This window comes from Dendropsophus ebraccatus, chromosome 2 (genome assembly GCF_027789765.1).
Source record: "Dendropsophus ebraccatus isolate aDenEbr1 chromosome 2, aDenEbr1.pat, whole genome shotgun sequence".
NCBI classification, from domain to species: Eukaryota; Metazoa; Chordata; class Amphibia; order Anura; family Hylidae; genus Dendropsophus; species Dendropsophus ebraccatus.
This window is the reverse complement of record NC_091455.1, coordinates 198,758,142-198,776,165: the sequence shown is the minus strand read 5'-3', so window position 1 is coordinate 198,776,165 and position 18,024 is coordinate 198,758,142. Positions and strand designations below refer to the sequence as shown.

General features: G+C 36.7%; 1 long non-coding RNA gene across 3 annotated transcripts in view; it reads left to right on the top strand.

Moving 5' to 3' along the window:
* Nucleotides 1-18,024, top strand: part of LOC138783838 (uncharacterized) — a 161,546-nt gene that overhangs the window by 130,975 nt on the left and 12,547 nt on the right. For all 3 annotated transcript variants that reach the window (XR_011361762.1, XR_011361763.1, XR_011361764.1), the window contains one exon: nt 351-492. This is a non-coding gene — a long non-coding RNA (uncharacterized lncRNA). The remainder of the gene's footprint in view (nt 1-350; nt 493-18,024) is intronic.

Below are 18,024 nucleotides of genomic sequence, written 5' to 3'. Positions count from 1 at the left end.
TTCCATTATACGCAAACTGCGTAAGTCTCCGGGCGCTTATTCACGGAACGCGATATGGCCGGAAACGTATGTAGTGTGAACATAGCCCAAAACTGTAAAAAAGGCGGCTGGGTTTATAAAAGAAGAAAGCCTACATGTAACAATTCAGGAGCATTGTGTATCTGTTCTCTGCACCACGATCTGTATTGCCAGTGCACTCACTCACGTAATTGTCTATTTTCAAGCATCATTTCGATGTTTCAGAACGAGTATAAATATTCATGTTAAAATTACCAGTCATCATAGGTAATGTGTTTGCCATTGTAAATACTCCAGTCTCCGAGATAAGTTTTCTGTTTCTCCTTTTGTAGCAGAAATGCACGTTGGCTACTTACTACCAATTTACTCAACTTGACAACAGGAAGGGTGAAGGCTAAGTGAGTGCCGCTACGATGCTGAGAAGTGTTTCCATGGCAATGGAATACAATGCCTGCAATGGAGCACAAGCCGCAGGTAAGCAACTATCTTTATTTATTGAGATTACACGACAAGTGCTTGTGAGGATATATTTCTAAAATGTCAATATATTTTTCTCAATAACATGATTGCATTTGATTAGCTTGGAACTGACTATTAAAAAGCCACACTATAATATTATTTATTGATCGAAATAATCAATCGGGTTTCTAATTGAGTATTACGGTATATAATAATAGACCTATTTTGTTGCTTCAGCAAACGCTGATTAATTATAACGTAGGCCGAAATAGACCGTCCTGACCCTCAAAGTGCTCGGATGGACAATCAACAAAAAGCTTTAAATAAACATCTCCCAGAAATCTCAGTTCCGTAAATGCCGTTGGACAAGATTAGATTGGACATATGATGCAGATTAATATCCATGCCATGATCTATTAATGTCTATGTTCTAACAAGAATCATTGCATTGTGATATAATACTGCTCTCTAATGGGATTTCATCCATATCCCATATCCCTACATCTCATCTTGCGCGCTCAACAACCATTTTTTTTTTTTGCTTTGGCAATTCCTATAAATTGTAACACATGACAATAGGATTATTGCAGCTTCCTATTAACTAGAGCTACAGCTGCCGGTAGAGGAGCGTAGAATGTGTATGTTACAGCTGTGCATGATATCCTAGTAACAATACATCTGCCAGAGGATCAGCGACGTCCCTACGTCAGTGTATCTGCAGAATAATTCTTATGAACGTTGTATGGAAGCGATTATTTCCTAGTACAACTCTCTTATGGAACGGCAGTAATTCCCAGCCAGGGTCTCAGCTCTTATGTGTGCATTACCATATATTAGGTTTATGAAGTCAAGTAGAAATGTTCCTTTAAAAGAAAGATACGATATACCTATATGTTAAAGTAAAAGCTATTTGCAAAGGACATGACATGTGACTACTCACTTTATAGAACTGACGATCAATTTTTTTTTTACATAGTTTTCATAGTAAACAGTAAAACATATAAACACTCAATGTAATAAAGTTAAAACAAACTTCAAAGATACAAATAGCTCCTTGTGGGGTGAGACAAGCGGTGACGTTGTTCGTCCATTGACGGAATGAACTGTACATGGTTCTTTCATCTGGATTTAGCTACTTAAATTATAGCAACAAACAATGGGAGCCTTCATGGAGAAGGAAGAATTTCTGACACAGGTCATTAGATCATTATAATGTTTGTTACATGCATGTAGATTTACAATCAGCGTATGGATTTTATGGACTTTGCCTTGTGTGTCGATAACACACACAAAAATCAGGAATGTCAATCATTCATTCATAATGTGAGAAGGCGAGTGTTTGCTGTGCAATTCCTAGTAGGCTGAATAACTGAAAATCTGCTATAACTGAGCCTGCGAATGTAGACAATAGAAGGGAAATGCAAATGCAGACTGCAATTTGTAATATGTACATATAGGTATATTTGATATTATTTAGGTCTGTGTATATTTGGATAGATAGATAGATAGATGATAGATGGATAGTTAGATATGAGATAGATAGATAGATAGATAGTTAGATATGAGATAGGTAAAAATAAAGAAATATAAATAGATAGATGAAACAAAAATAGAGGAGGTATAGATAGATAGGAGATAGATAGATAGATAGATAGATAGATAGATAGATAGATAGATAGATAGATAGATGATAAATAGATAGATGGATAGATGACAGATATGAGTTAAATAGATATATTGTCAGTTGAAAAAGACCACCTGGTCCATCTAGTCTACCCCATTAAAAAGTGTATTATCTATAAGTTTAGATAATAAATAGCTGAAGATAGAAAAATACAAAAAGTAAAGTCACCACAGCACTCCGGTTAGCTTGAAACAAAAACAAACATGGTTTATTTGGCCCAAAACCGCAACATTTTGAACTTGCAATGAGATCTTTATCAAGCAACGAGATCAAAACGTTGCGTTTTGGGGCAAAATAAACCACGTTTGTTTTTCTTGCTAACCGGAGTTCTCTGGTGACTTTACCTTTTGTATATATCGGCACTTATGGTCAAAGAGGTATGTACCGCTGGGCACCGAACCATCTTGAAAAAGGATCGCTGCATTTCACGTTTTATTCATACTAGATAGATAAATAGAATAGAATGATAAATAGAATAGAATGATAGGAGATAGATAGATAGATAGATAGGAGATAGATAGATAGATAGATAGATAGAAGATAGGAGATAGATAGATAGATAGATAGATAGATAGATAGATAGATAGATAGGAGATAGATAGATAGATGATAGATAGATAGATAGATAGGAGATAGATAGATAGATAGATAGATAGATAGATAGATAGATGATAGATAGATAGATAGATAGGAGATAGATAGATAGATAGATAGGAGATAGATAGATAGATAGGAGATAGATAGATAGATGATAGTTAATAAATAGATGTAGTGTGATAGATAAATGATACATAGATGTAGTGTGATATATGATAGATAGATATTGTATAAAGGTTACTTCCATTTATTATGAATATGGCCTAATAAATGCCAATTGTCAGATGTTCTGTATATCTGAACAGTAGGAGAAAAGTTTATATAATTCATATATACAGGTAAGGAACCTTTACACAGAGATCTTATAATCCTTAACAAACAAGATATAATACTGTTTTACCTTTTATTGAGAGTCTCTGTGCTCGGGGTTTGCTGAGGCCTGTATAAATTTCACTGTTGTAGTTCTATTCTGAAGGTTCCCAGTTATCAGTCCCTGGATGATCACCTGCTTGATGAGAACAATTACACAGTCCATGTAGACGGGTCTACAATATTTATTTACTAGATAAAGTTGCACAGACTGCTATAAACACTATCATTAAACTTAGTCCAAGGTGAAGCTGTCAAAAAGGCGAACTAAATGAAAGATTAAATGATTCAGATCATCAGTGAATTTTTTTTAGATACATAAAAGATTTCTGAAATGAAATAACACAAGAAGAAACCTTGCTTACCACATGTAATATAATATCTATGTGATTTAATATATAATAAATATGTGATTTAATATATAATAAATATGAGATTTAATATATAATAAATATGTGATTTAATATATAATAATTGTGATGTAATATATAACTATGTGATGTAATATATAATTAATATATGATGTTATATAATAACTATGTGAGGTAATATACTGTATAATAAAATATGTGATGTAATATATAATAAATATGTGATATACAAACCATAAAACCAGAGAATTAACCACTGAGTAAATGTTATTTTTACAAATATTTCTTAGCCAAGATATTGGATATATACAATATCCAGAGTATTTAGAGAGGCAAATAAATCTCTCACATAGGGCTTAGTCGGCAGATAATACAATGAAAGGCATTGGCAATTAATCTGTGTTCCTTTAAGGGCCGCTCTTCATTACCTATTTTATCATGTCATCTTCCAAATGCATGATAACCTACCACAAGTGACCCCATAGTGTGTGGCTATCAATATTAGATATCGGCTTATATGTCTATGATGTATTAATAGCCACAAACAAGTGACAACTTACTGCTTATGTCTCAGGGGAAAATTTAATAACGGCACCAACAATTACAGGGATAAAATCCATTTAGTAAAACAGCAAAAATAAATAATACAGCAATATAGAAAAATATAAAACTCATAACATAAAGAAAGACCAATAGACTCCAGTAGAAGTATAAAAAGATACATTTCAACATCTATGTGTAATAATATTACCAAGGTCTCATCATTGTAAATCATGTAATGTTTGTTTGCAGCCATGCTCGGTTGAATAACAGTAGGCCGTAATTTTTGGATTTTGGGTAGGAAAAAAAAAATACAAATATAATAAATCAAAATGTACGGAAACCAGGTTGTGCAGCGGTCTGCAGAATCCTTTAACGTCGAGGCTCTTCAGCTGAAGCTAATACCTGCGCTGTAGTGATGAGTGGGTGGTAGGGAAGACGGAGGCAGACAAGCTCTCCAGTGAGTGTATAAAAATAATACAGGAAACCAATACTGAATGTTTATATAATGACTGAGTGCAGACATAGTTATAATGCATTGTTACCATGGCTTCTGCTATAGATCATGGAACATAGTAAGACTCTGTTTTGCAGATTGCAGTTTGCATAATGCCTAATGCTTTACCAAGTTCCCTAAAATAATATACCAGGGATGGGGAAATTGTGGGCTCTCCAGCTGTTGCAAAACTACAATTCCCATCATGCCTGGACAGCCAAAGGCATGATGGGAATTGTAGTTTTGCAACAGCCTGAGGGCTGCGGGTTCCCCATCCCTGTAATATACCAAAACACAATATATCCTTAGGAGTTCCTTAGGATAATAATAGCCTTTTTCTTTATTTAGAGAATCAGGCTCAGGCTATGTTCACACAACATTCTCTTTAAGTAAAGAACGGACACTGATTGCAATTAACTCAGCGTCCGTTCTTTACTGCACAGACGGCATTGCATTGAAGTCAATGCAATGCCGCCCGCTGTGTTCTCACATCGTTATTCTAATGCCCGATCTTTAGAATGTGCCTGTCAATTATTTCCGGACGCTGTTCACTGAACAGCGTCTGGAAACATCAGCTGTTCACACAACTCAATGTGCAGCGCGGCCGCACATTGCATTGGAGTGAATGGCTGATTGTGAAAAAAGAATGTTCCTGCAGCCGATACGGAGGTATCGGCTGCAGGAACGGGACGACGGCCGGCTGTTTAACAGCATCCGTTGCTATGCAACGGACGCTGTTAAATGTTGTGTGAACCTAGCCCTATAGTACATCAGATACAATCATTATAACATGACTCAAGTTCAGTTGTCTTCCTATTATTAGCCTACATTCCCACAATATCTTTTTTACGGAAAAAAAAAAATAGCAGTTTTTTTGATAATTACCAACAATCATGATAATTATTAACGGCCGCCATTGTAAAATAACAGCCATTATTTTAAAAAACAACAGCTGTAATTTTAAAAACAATGGCTGTTATTTTGCCTAAAAAGATATTGGGGGGAACTTAACCTAATAATGCTTTGTTAATATATGTAAGATAAAGCAAAGGAAAATATTGTGTGTGGTGTTACAAAAACGTAACAGAAATTTTTTTAACAAATTTGAAATTAATAAACAGTATCGATACATATTTTTATTTTATGTACCCTGTTTCTCCAAAAATAAGCCCTATCCCCTAAGTAAGCCCTAGCTTGATTTTGCAGAATTTTTATAATAGGCTTAAAGTTTAATTATAATTATACTCCAAAATAATATTAGGCCCTTTATTATTTTTGGAGAAACAAGGTAAGATATAAAGCAATTAAAACTAAAAGTTTACTTTTTTAAAATTTAAATTTAACAGTTAAAAATTTTATTAATTAATTCTAATAACAAATCATTAGGGCAGGTTTGTGAAATCCGCCGTGACTCAAAAAGCAGAGCTGCACATACAGGCCGCAAAGTGGTTTTGGTGCAGTGTCAGTAACATTATCCTTGTCTGTTGTGCCGATGTTGAGCAGTTTTCATCCCCCTTTTAGAAGTCACCGGTGGTTCGGAGTTTGTGTAACACGCAAGCTACACGGCAGGCTGCCATATAAACGACGTCTAGAAGACGACAGATGTCCCCTGCAGCTGGTTTATATAAATATACCCGATGGCTTACATGAGATAGTCATTATGCTTCTTTTGAGATGTTTCTGTTATAGCTAGATCCAATGTGGATTTATGGCAGATTTGTATAGTAAGGCGGCAAGACATCCTTACGTTACAGACAGATTGCTGCTGTTCTATATTGCTATCATAGACAGTATAAGATGCGTACAAAAAGCATAATATTACTACTACTACTAATATAATAGCTATATTAACACAACCACAGTTTACTCTATAGAGACTAAACTAATTTAAAGGATAATTTTGGAAACAATATAGTATTTTAAATACAAAGTAAAAATGAAATGCGATTACTATTCAGATTATGTAATAATAATCACATTTATACATACAATACCAACATATGCTGCACAGCTACAACTGGGAAAGCAAAACAGTAAAATGACAAGTGATCAAAACACATAAACAATCAATGAGAGGCCCATAAAGAGAAGTTTAAATACTACAGTTTTTGGCTATGTTCACACAACGTTTTCCCAGCTCCGTTTAAAATTACATCCGTTATGTTGAGTCTAAAATAACAGACGTTACTTAGCAGACTGGCCTCCCCTTAGTGCAATGACTGATGTTTGCACATTATTTTAGTTTGGGATTACTAATTGGACTTTGGGTGTGTCTTAATTTAAAAGTCCACTGAATTTAATAGTAAAGACAGAGAAAAAACGGTGACAAAAGGAAAACTGTGTGTGAACAACTAATAAAAAACGTCTGCTGTTTGCAAAAGACGTCCGAAAATAATGATCATGTTCATTATTTTGACGTCCGTGGCAAAAACGTCCGTTATTTAATATATAGTGTGCATTGGATGTCTGTCTTCCCGTTGACTTCAATGCATTGCCATTGCAGTCAGGTAATTCGCGTCAAAAACAGCCGTTTTTTTAAATATGAAAATCGGCCACCATTTCATTAATTTTGACGTAGTGGGAACATAGCCTTTCAGTTTTTTTTCCACAGCTTTTGTGCTTATGAAATGCATCTGTAAAGCTACATGCTAATTATTTTTGAGTGCCAAACAACGGCCGTTTTGTGAACACATAGCCTTGCATCAACGGCTAGGTTCACACTGCGTTTTGGCTGTCCATTAACATTTAAAAACGGATGAAAAAACAGGAGGTTATTGTCACACATAGTATTTCCATCTGTCTTTTTTTTTTTTTTTATAGTGGAACTGACAGGACAAAATAAAAGATCTGCACAATTTCTCTGTTTTCAACCCACTTTTAATTTTGGTAAGAAAAAATACTGACTAAAAGACTGAAGGAAATAGCCGTATAATGAAAATAAGGATGTATTATAACCTCTGAATTACAGCCGTATTTTCATTTTATTTTATAGTGTGTGAACATAGCCTTAATTTGCTAACTAACATGAGGCAAATAGCTAGGCCTTTTTAATGATACAATCTCTAATCAGACTAAAGCTTGTCACCATGGCACCAAGGATATTTTACATATTTTAAATCATTTTGCTTTTCTTATCATTTATATGAGAGCGTCGGGTCCTAAATCCTTTCAGTATACCAGATATAGAGCCTTTAGGTCAACTGTAAAGATGTGACTTAAAATCTCTTCCATTCATCTGAATGGGGTTGCGTCTGCAGCATGTGCATTGAGATCTACAAAGCAGACACAACAAATCTGGAATCTCCACTAAAAACACATGTAAGAAAAAAATATAGGCCTTCTTAGGCTATGTTCCCACAATGTTTTTTCTTGTCCATTGAAATAAAAAATGAGGTCTGTCATTTTGAGCCCAAAATAACGTCCGTCATTTTGCGTTTGCGTCATTTTTGTTCAGGTGGACTGATTGCCCTTTGGTTGTGTCTTTAATTGAAAAGTCCACTGAATTTAATAGTAGAGATGATGCAAGGACGGTGAAAAAAGCAAATATTGTGTGTAAACAACTAAAAAATAACGTCCGTTGTTTTCAAAAGACGTCCGAAAATAATTGTCATCATTATTTGACGTCCGCCTTTAAAGACGTCCAACATTCATTACACTGTGTGCAAATGACGTCCGTTATTCCATAGACTTTAATGCAATTTATTGAAGTCAATTAAAATTATTCAATAATGAGCTTTTTTTAAAAAAAAAACAACAAAACAAAAAGCCATCTTTTTTTTTTTTTTTTACTTATTGTTAACATAGCCATAGCAAATTTAATACGACTTTTACGCTAGTTTTCTCGCATAAAGAATCAAATAGCAAATGTTTTGCTATTTGATGGGTGAGATCTAAGGAGTCAAGATGTAGAGAACATTAAGATGGGAAAGACACGGTGATACATGTTGTAATGGAACATCTCTAATAGAATTTTACTGTTTTCATGTGCAATATTGTATATGGAACAATTAGTAACAGTTAACTGTTCCTTAAAAAAATTATAATAAAAATATAGAAAACAAATATCAAATATGGTAATGGAACAATAAAATTGCTTTCTTTTAAATCTATTTTTTTTTTTAATCATCACTATGAAATCTCTTCTCTGCAGACAAAGGAGTGGCTTACTGGCTAATAAGGATACAGGGTCCACTTCATTGTTATGGAGGATGGTTTGCAGTTTGCAGTCTGCAGTGTCAGCAACACGACAGATTAATTATATTTCCCAAGGGCAGAAAACATTTTTACAACGACTTCTTCATTGCCTGATATCTCTGTAATAATGAAGAGTTTAAAGCCAACAAATGTTACGGATGGGAAGGTTAACTATACATACACTATAGTTTTTGGGCATTGAGTACTATTTGAGAATATTATCTTTTTAACTTTTTTTAATATGTTTATAAAAAAATTTTTTTTTAAAGAATAAATCAATATTTTTATAAATTTCGTAAATCTTTGTAAATTCCGAGTGATGACAAACTGTGTAACGTGCCAAAGAATAAAGGAATTGTTATTATGAAGTTTAGACAGAATCAGAAGCTTTATAATTTTACAGTCATGATAAAAGCTTACTGTATACTTGGCAAATTTGTTGCAAAACATTCCATGACTCTCATTTACCTGAATGAGGCTTGTTGAAGAGAATCACACAACTACATTCTGAACAATGGAATTCATTTTCAGTTACAGAATCTTCTGCAACAAATCTGCCACATGTGAAGTTCGTGAACATATTATAATATATAATATTATTTATTTATTTTTACAATAAGTTCATTGAGCAAATACAATAAGGTTTTTTTTAAGGTTTTCTTAAATAATTGATCAGAAATAGGAGCAAGAATAAGGTGTCTGCCAGACAGAGAGTAATCCGTCCTAGGCCACAAATATCAAATTATTTCTGAAAATTCGAGAGAGTTGACATGTCTTTTCAAAGTATCATATATATATAGGGCTATGTTCACATGACATTTTTCATGTCCATTTTTTTTTTATTTCTCAAAATGATATCCATTTTGGCCGCCCATCATTAGGCTATGTACACACAACGTTTTTAGCTCCGTTTAAAATTACGTCCGTTATTTTGAGTCTAAAATAACGGACTTTTTTTAGCAGCCTGACCTCCCCTTAGTGCACTGACCGGTGTTTGCACATTATTTTAGTTTGGGATTACTAATTGGACTTTGGGTGTGTCTTAATTTTAAAGTCCATTGAATTTAATAGTAAAAAGGAGAAAGAACTGTGTGTGAACAACTAATAAAAAACATCCGCTGTTTGCAAAAGATGTCCGAAAATAATGTTCATTATTTTGACGTCCACGGCAAAAACGTCCGTTTTTCAATACATTGTGTGCATAGGACGTCTGTCCTCCCATTGACTCCAATGCATTGCCATTGCAGTCAGTTAAATCGCGGCAAAAACTGACTTTATTTTAAATAGCGAAATCGGATGTTTTTTCTCCATTTTTGACGTGGTGTGAACATAGCCTTACAATGACAGCTGTTGGTACATTATTCTAGTTCAGGCCCTTTTGGGTGTGGTGCTTTTTTAAAGGTCCATTGAATTTAGTAGTAAAGACGGTAAAAGGACGGTGAAAAAAAATGCATGTGAAGAACTAAAAGTAATGTCTAAGAATAATTGTCAGGAAAATTCATTTGAAGTCCATGCAAAAAACATCCATTATTCAGTATACTATGGGGGACATTTATAAAACTTACAGCAGGGGTGTCCACCAGGGAGAAAGCGCAGATTCGCCCCTTCTACCTGGCGTATGCAATACGGGGAGGAGACATGGTGTAAAAATCAACACCTGCTGGAAGCGGGTGTAGATTTGTTACGCAGGGTCGGGCACATGGGCGGCTGGATTTACTAAGAAGCGCACCTCTTAGTGAATCTGGATTGGAAAAAGGGACGGGGCCTACGCTGGTCTTGATAAATCCCAACCTGTATATTGGCAGGCTGTCATTCCATTGACTTCAATGCATTCCATTGACTTCAATTACAATTCAGTAATAACAGACTTTTTTTTTTTATTACATTTTTTCTTACTGTGAGGATGTAGCCATTCAGTGATTATGATAATTAATATTATTATTTAGTATTTTAAAAGCAGACTTTTCCTTGTAATGCTGCATTGTGATAATACATGGTTATAAAGAAGAATTAAAAGAAGTTTATCTCTTGGTTTTTAAAGTTCTCTAACCTTTATAAATTATGTATCAGTATACAAACACATCATCGCACACTGTTATATATGCTGTGGGGCAGTAAAAGTATATATTTACTCAGCTTCTCTGTCAAAGAGGTAAAAGACTTGGCAGGTCTGGTTCACATGAAAGTGGAAGTGGTGATATGAACACTGTTTTTATATGTTGACTACATGTTTTATGTAAATGGAATAAAGACTACCGGAATTTCTTTCCATCTGGATTTCCGCTATTTTATAACATAGCAAGGCTCCCTATAGTCCTGGGATTATACGGAGGACAGAGAAGCCTTACCTAGACTCGGCCTATTTACACTCCTGTTTTTCTGCTGACAGGTCCACTTGAAATACATAACATATCAAGTCAATAAAACTTAAATAAGCAATAAAAAAAAACAAACAAGTGCCATAAACTTGATTTTACTAGGAGATAGATAGGTACATAAGGAGAGAGGGTCATAAGATTATGCAATCTGCAAGGGAAAGAGACAGTAGGTAAGGCTAAAAGCTTCTAATTTAATGATGTAGTGGGGAGAGGTTTACTGCAGGTTGTAAACTTTTTGAGGGTGCGTTCACACCTACAGGATATGCAGCAGATCTGCAGCAGATTTGATGCTGTGTTCAGTTATTTAAATGAAATCTGCTGCAGAAAATAAGCTGCAGATCCTGTAGGTGTGAACGCACTATTAAAGAGGTATTTTTCAGGTTGCTTTTTATTGTTTTTAAGGAAACACCACCAAAGGTATACTTGGTAAAGGTAAGATAAAAACAATTCTCTGTACCCTTAACACCTCCGCCAATACGCAGTTTACCAGAGCTTACTGCAGCCCATTTCCCAGTCACTGTAGGGTTATGTTCACACATCTTTTTCTTGGCCCTTTGTGACAATTTTTTTGGATGGCTATCGTTATGGTGCCAAAACATGGCCATTTTATGCAAAATGAACCTGCAAAAGAAGAGCCCGTGGAGCCTCATTTAAGAGTCTCAAAACACAGGACTAGCCAGATATCCCTCCAGGGAGCACCCAGCTAAGGGGTGGCTCCTGTAGGGAGACCACCAAAACCACCATATTAAGTCAATGTTATGACAAGGGAAAACCAAGGCCCGGTATCCATCCGCATACAGCTGTTTCAGGGTGTTAGCAGGATTCTGGCTAGGTGGGAGCAATAGAGCCATAAGAGAAACAGATCGCTGATCTCAGGGAGACCAGCCAAACAATAACACTGCTGGCTGCCGGTGAAAGAGCACAATGCAGTGAAATTTTATGCAAAATTGTGCATAAAATTGCATAAAATTGCCACTTTTTGGCACCAAAATGATGGATGTTCAAAAAAAGGCAGCAAACCCCCCCCCCCATGTAAACATAGGTTAGGTTGAGGGTTTTTCCCATTTTATCTTTTTACCTTGCACATTGCTTGAAGATTGCTCCACTTCCTGGCTTACTTGGTGGGCAGGCTCCTTCAGTATTATTGGTCTTCACTAGCAGAACTAGGGCTAGCATGTGCTCTGCTGTTCTGTGCTGAGCTCAGCTACACCAACTCCAACAGCTCCCAAGTACTGGGAACTGCCAGTGTGATCGATCACTGCAGCGATAAGGTGGCCGGCAGTGGAAAGCCATGTTCACATGTCGTTTCCGGACCCATGTCTGGCTACATGTTGGGAATCAGTGAAAAAAGGATGCCGACATGCAGCCCTATGTGCGGCCGACATCCACATGACGGCCACATTGACTTGAATGAGCAGGACAGAGTCATTTTGTGACTACATTCTGCTCATTTGCCAGACGCATGGAAGACGACACTTTTGAGTCCTGCATAAAAGCAGTATACATCCGGCAAATGAGCAGAACGTAGTCACAAAATGACTCCGTCCGTTACATTTAAGTCAATGTGGCCATCGGGTTGCAGGTCAGAATTTTATTTCACTGATTACTGACGTGTAGCCCGACATGGGGCCGAAAACAAGATGTGAACATGGCCGAACCTGTACATACACTAATGCAGGCTCCCAGAATTGACCAGGAAACGAGTCATCAGCCCAACCATTGCTGATAACACAGAGATGGTTGGGAACCCAAACAACAGCTATAAACACAACAGACACATCAGAGGGTCTAGCAGGGAGCCAGAGCTAAAAAGGTAATAACGAATTGTAAACTTTCTTAACATTTAATTATCTACTATTTTAGATATAGTTATGAAAAGGGGAATACCCCCTGTAACTGGGACCTACACGAGGTATGGACCTGCTTCTGACTCTGTTTTACTGTGCTTAAAGTGACTCTGTATCCACAATCTGACCCCCCCCCCCAAACCACTTGTACCTTTGGATAGCTGCTTTTAATCCAAGATCTGTCCTGGGGTCCATTCAGCAGGTAATGCAGTTATTGTCCTAAAAAAAATACTTTTAAACTTGACGCCTGTGCCAAACGGGAGTATCTGTGCTCTAAATTTGCACCACCCCTCCGTCACTCCTCCCCACCCTCTTCATCATTAGGAATGCCACTGGAACATTTTCTCCATGCTGAACATTGCACAGGTCCTTAATGATCCAGCCCATGTGCCGTGCTGACACAGGTGGGGAATAGGAGACAACCTGCCTGGAGCATTCCTAATGATGAAGAGGGTGGGGAGGAGGGACGGAGGGGTGGTGCAAAGTTAGGGCACAGATACTCCCATTGGCTGCAAGTGTAGTTCATCCATGAACGTTGTCTGGAAAACCCCTTTAAGTATTTTCTTTTTGTGTGCACATACCAGAAAATCCTTTAAAAAAAATTCATGAATAATGCGAACGCTGTGTTAGTTATCTCACGTTACTAACTAGTGTGATCAATATACAATAAGGCTATGTTCACACAACGTCATTTTTAAGTAAAGAACGGACGCTGATCGCAATTGCCTCAGCGTCCGTTCTTTACTGCAGGGGCGACATTGCTTTGAAGTAAATGCAATGTCGCCCGTTGTGTTCACACATCGTTATTCTAACGCCCGATCTTTAGAACAATGTGCCTGTACATTATTTCCGGACGCTGTTCACTGAACAACGGCCGGAAACATCAGCTGTTCACACAGCGCAATGTGCAGCGCGGCCGCACATTGCAAGGACGCTGATAAACGTTGTGTGAACATAGCCTAATACAGTAGAAGGCAGGTAGAAAGGGGCCGATGCTTTTAGCCCACATTATAGCAGAAAGGTTGGGGTAACTGTGCAGAATACAGAAGGGGAATTTTTTTTTTTTCAGTTGCTAGAAATGTTATAAATCAACCAAATCCATCATCAGCCGCTTAGCGATCTAACAGGTCTCTGAGTTTTATGCCAAGATCTGCAGTGGTTAATAATTCTGAGCTTTGTGAATTAGAGCTTGAGGCAATAGCAATATCTATATAAATTAAATTAAAGGCGTCTTGAATGTTCTTCAGCGTCAGGAACACTTACCTGTTAACTGATTTATAATGGGAAATTTTGGGAAATTTTCTATAGTATGCTTTTTGCTCTCGGTAATTAATACATATAATTGCTCGGTATATTTAGAAAATATATGCAAAGTTATTCAGGTTCAGAGGCTTTAAGTGTATCTTTAAATGCACCTCAAAAAGATCTACCGATAATCATCTGCCGAAAATGTTTTACATATGCCAAGAGGCACAGAGAGCTAAATCACATCTTCATTTGCTATTAATAGTAATTGTATCATTAGTTATTATAACACTATTAGAATTCGTCATTGGGCTAAAGCAGGTTTGCAGGTTATTGTTCAAAGACTCTTTTAGTTATGTCTCAAGGCTCTATGACGGTACAGCCCCACAATTCACCACTAATCTGGCTGTGGATATATACCTCGAGTGAATTTACAGAAAAATATGAATATGTAATCATTTTGTTTTTTTCAGCAGATTTCACAACAGATTTCTTTTCACCATTGCACACGACTATGGATATAAAAGGGTGATATTTCCACTATGTAGAAATGTCGGCCATCTTTTATAAGTATTCAGTATTTTTTAAATAACACATTATTTGCTAAATGACGGCCGTTGTTATGAAAGAAGGCCTAATTATGTAACCTGCTGCTGATTTACCATTGGCTCAAAAAAACAAAAACAAAAAAAAACACACTTGTAATTTGCTTAGGCCCTCATCTATGCTGCTCTTTGAAGGATGCTAAGCCTATCTAAGTAGATTTTTAAAAAATGTGGGCTGGTAATTTTTATTCATTTCATATATGTAAGATTAAAAAATATGTAATATATATCATACACTATTATTACAGCATACAGTATTCTGAATGAGCAAAACCTTAAAGGGAATGTGTCATTAGAAAAGGACCTGTTGTTTAATCCCTTACCTGGTACGTCATGGCATTTCCAAGAAAGTACAAAGAGAGCTCATGACATGAGCCCTCACTGTACTACGCTTTCCCTGGCTGCTATCAGTAGCCAAGGAACACAGCCCTTAGCCGGCAAGGCTGATAATTAACCATGTAAATTCCACTGTATGACATACCTTCATTGGTGGTCTAGTGGCCAGATCAGCTCCTTGCAGCGAGATTGTGAGGTGATGATTTAATGTCAGTGCAGCTGCGAGGCCTCCCAGGCTGCCTAACATCTGGGATTCCTCCAGCCTGTCTGCAGCAGGCTGAAGCAATTGAGCGATGAGATAATGGATTAAGGCAGTACATATGTACTGCATTGATCCCTATGAACAGTGTATTGCCCATAGAAGCCCTCTAGGGGGACAACAAATATACAAGTGTAAAAAAAAAAAGATTTTTAATATATAAAAAAATTCCATTTTCCAAAGAATTTTTGAGGAATGAAAAGTGGAATCTGATTGGTTGCTAGGTGCAACTGGGCCAGTTTCACTTTACACCATGTTTGATAAATCTCCCCCTTTAATTTTCAATTTTTTAAAAGCATTAAAATAAAATAAAAGTTATCATTGTCATCGTACTGACTTAAGGAACATAGATAACTTGTGAGTTTTTTAAAGATGAATCACTGATTGTCTTCAGTTTTTCTTCTGTGGCCCCAGAATCTGGATCAATGTGCTACAAAGCTATAGGTAGAAGCTGACTTGAAGCTTCTGGGCCCCATTGCAAAATCTGTAATAGGGCCCCATGTTTACCATGTTCTATCTAAATCCTTCGAGTACTTATCAGCTGCTGTATGCCCTGCAAGAAGTGTTTTTTTTCTTTCCAGTGTTAGGCTATGTTCACACAACGTCTTTTTATGACGTCCGTCATTTTGAGTCTAAAATAACGGACGTTATTTAGCAGCCTGACCTCCCCTTAGTGCACTGATGGGTGTTTGTATATTATTCTAGTTTTGGGGTTACTAATTGGACTTTGGATGCGGCTTAATTGAAAAGTCCATTGAATTTAATAGTAAAAACGGAGACAGAACGGTGACAAAAGGAGAACTGTGTGTAAACTACAAATAAAAAACGTCCGCTGTTTGCAAAAGACGTCTGAAAATAATGATCATGTTCATTATTTTGACGTCCGCGGTAAAAACGTCCGTTATTCAATGCATTGTTTGCATTGGACGTCTGTCTTCCCCTTGACTTCAATGCATTGCCTTTGCAGTCAGTTAATTCGCGGCAAAAACATCCGTTTTTTTAAATAAGAAAATCGTCCGCCTTTTCTCTATTTTTGACGTTGTGTGAACATAGCCATACATAGTGCTCTCTCCTACCACCTCTGTCTGTGACAGGACAGGTTTTCTATTGGGATTTGCCAATGCGCTGGACAGTTCCTGTCAAGTACAGAGGTGGTAGCAGAGAGCACTGTGTCAGACTGAAAAGAATACACCACTTCCTGCAGGACATACAGCAGCTGATAAGTACTGGAAGACTTGCAATTTTTAACCAGAAGTAATTTACAAATTTGAATAACTTTCTGACACATATAATTCAAAATTATTATTTTTTGCTAGAGTACCCTTTAAAAAAAATCCTTAGCCCATTTAAGACAGTAACTTATACAAGATAAACCTAGGAAAAAGAGGACAGGAAGAGCTGGAACTGTTAATGCATACAGGAAGATTTATCAAACATGGTGTAAAGTGAAACTGGCTCAGTTGTTCCCGGCAACCAATCAGATTCCACCTTTCATTTTCCAAAGAGTCTGTGAGGAATGAAAGGTGGAATCTGATTGGTTGCTAGGGGCAACTGAGCCAGTTTCACTTTACACCATGTTTGATAAATCTCCCCTTAAATGTCTACATATTGGGTAGTTCCCTATAACCTCCAATATACCTGGCAATGATTTCCACTTCTTGTCCCAGCAGAAGGGCAGCTCTGAAGCTCAAACTGTTTTCCTAACAAGTGAAATTCTGTGTAACAAATGAGAAGAATATTATCAGCCCATTCAGGTTGTATTACTTGGGTGGGAATGTGCATTAAACAATTGCTGGAAATCTTTCAAGTTGTTTACAGTGCGTTGATTTACTACATGTATTTTTGTAATAATATAATTATCTCTTCACCATCAGCACCAGGCAGGTCTGCGTATAAGATGCCAATGTTTAAAGGCTAGGAAACCTGTTTAGCGAGTATGGTTCATGCTAATGTTATTCCAAGATAATCTGTAATTACCTAGGATGTGCAACAGGTGAAGACTTTCTTATTATAGTTTGGCCTGACAGTGTTACCTTACATCAAAACTGAAGAGCAGCAGTGGAGTCACTGTATGAGTTGATCTATTATACAAGTCTATATCTATTATGCACTGATATAAGATGCCACAGGTGCATTGGGCCCTAAATGAACCTCTGTGCCTCCAATTTCACGCTCCATCAGACACTGTATAGAGAGAATACAGCACCTAACTAAGGATTGTACACCAGTACCCTCATTCTCATATAATATGTGTTCCACTATATAGTCATTAACGTGCTCCTTGCAGCAAGATTGTGAGGAGATGATCCAATGTCAATCCAGCTGCGAGGCCTCCCAGGCTGCCTAACATCTGGGATTGCTTCAGCCTGTCTGCAGCAGGCTTAAGCAATTGATCCGTGAGATAATGGATTAAGGCAGTACATATGTACTGCATTGATCCCTATAAACAGTGTATTGCCCATAGAAGCCCCCTAGGTGGGACAACAAATATACAAGTGTAAAAAATAAATAAATAAAAAATTCCATCCCATAATAAAAGTTAAAATCATCCCCTTTTCCTATTTTCTAAATAAAAAAAAACAATAAATAACAAACATATTTGCTACGTGTTGAATTGTCCAAACTT